The sequence below is a fragment of the Monodelphis domestica genome, chromosome 4 (assembly GCF_027887165.1).
Source record: "Monodelphis domestica isolate mMonDom1 chromosome 4, mMonDom1.pri, whole genome shotgun sequence".
Lineage (NCBI taxonomy): Eukaryota > Metazoa > Chordata > Mammalia > Didelphimorphia > Didelphidae > Monodelphis > Monodelphis domestica.
The window spans coordinates 99,197,725-99,199,657 of NC_077230.1; positions in this window are offsets into that span (position 1 = coordinate 99,197,725).

A 1,933-nucleotide genomic window follows, 5' to 3' on the forward strand; every position below is an offset into this window, starting at 1 on the left:
TTTCTGTTTTGGAACCAAATACACAGTTTTGATTCCAAGAGGGAAGGTAAAAGGGCTTTTTTTTTTTAAGTCATCTAGAGAGCCAGGCCTGGAGTCAGGAGGACCTGGGTGCTGGCCTCTGACATTTCCAAGCTGTTAGACTTCTTGGGCAAGTCACTTAAGCATCATTGTCTAGCCCTTACCACTCTTCTATTCTGGAACTGATACTAGGGATTGATTCTAAGAGAGAAGGTAATCATTAAAAAAAAAAGTTAGCTAGACTTTATTTCATCACTGAATAAATTGAAGACAGTTGAGTTTAAATGACTTGCCCAAGGTAATATAGACAGTAAATGGTAAAGCTGTGACTCAGGTCCTGTGACTAAGTTCAGTAGTGCTGGAAAAATAAACAACAAAGGAAAAAGTTCCAGAGCCTGGGGACAGATGTAGATGATAGAAATTGAGAAGCATCAGCATCCCTAATGATAAGATACAAGAAATGAGTGCTGTCACCTCATTTCGAAAATCGTTCCCCAAACTTCCTAGAACTATCAAGAACAAATGACCCTCTAGGAATGGGGATGAGGGGTGGGGGGCTGAATAAAAAAGAATCTGCAGATGAGAAGAAATTTAAAATTCAACTCACCCAGGCATGCTGTCTTCAAAGTTCAAAACTAAAGCAGCAACAAGCAAAATCCTTCAAATTGCCAGAAAGAAAAAAGAAAGCAAATATTACAAAGCAGTAATCTGGATCTTGCCAGATTTTTCTTACCAAAAAAAAAGGGGGGGGGGCAAACAAAATTTGGCACAGAACCTATTTAAGGGTGGCAAAAATGAAGCAACTTCCTAACAAACCTAAGCAAACTGAACATTTGAAAACCAAAAGAACTTCAGAAAAAGTAATGGAAAAAACTTATACCTGAAAAGATTCTGTCAATGTGAGCAGCGATGATATCCTAGAGAAATAAAGAGCAATATTCAACCCACTCCTCATTAAAAAAATAAGTTCTTAAAATCAGTTTACCATGAACACTGAAGTTTCATGCTTCCAAAGGGAAAGAGGAAGGAAATAAGCATTTCTTAAGTGATGAGCACTTTTTTACATATATTATCTCCTCTGATCCTCACAACAATCCTGAAAGGTCTTATTATGATCTCTCTTTTACAGTTCAGGAAACTGAGGCAAATAAGGGTTAAGTGCCTTGTCCAGGATGACAGCTAGTGAGTGTTTGAGGACAGATTTGAACTCAGATAGTTTTGACTCCAGGCCAGCACTCTATCCACTGTGCCATCTAGCTGCCCTGGCACATAGTAGGTGCCACAGAAATGCTTCTTCCCTCGCCCTTTTCCATTCCTTTCTAGTTCTCTGAACCTCAGTTCTCTTTTCTATAAAATGAGGTACTTGGATTCTATGCTCTCTAAGCTCTCTTATGCTCCTAATGGTCTGATCCAATAGGTCCAGAGTGTGTTGAGAGTTTATGTAGTTACAAGAAGTTAGCAGTCCAAGGGGGCAGTTTGTAAAAGGTGAGTTATTTTTCTTCTGATTCCTATTATTTATCCTCTTCAATTTTCCTCTTTTTAGTGCCCTCCCTTAACTGAAATGCACTCCAGGTGGCATTGAGAGGAATAATAGAGTCTTTTTTTTTTAATCTTTAGCTTCTGGTTTAGAATTCATAGTGGGTATTGGTTCCAAGGCAGAAGAGTGGTAAGGGCTAGGCGATGGGGGTTAAGTGACTTGCCCAGGGTCACACAGCTAGGAAGTGTCTGAGGCCAGATTTGAACCCAGGACCTCCCATCCCTGGGGCTGAGGGGAAATTCTTAATATAAAAGTCCTTCGGTGTAAAGGCTACATGCTGAGGAGTCTCTCTCTCTCTCCTGGCATGGAATTCATCAAACGGGCTGGAGTGGAGTTGCTCTGAACTCCTTCTAGCCACTCCCCTTAATGAAATGTGAC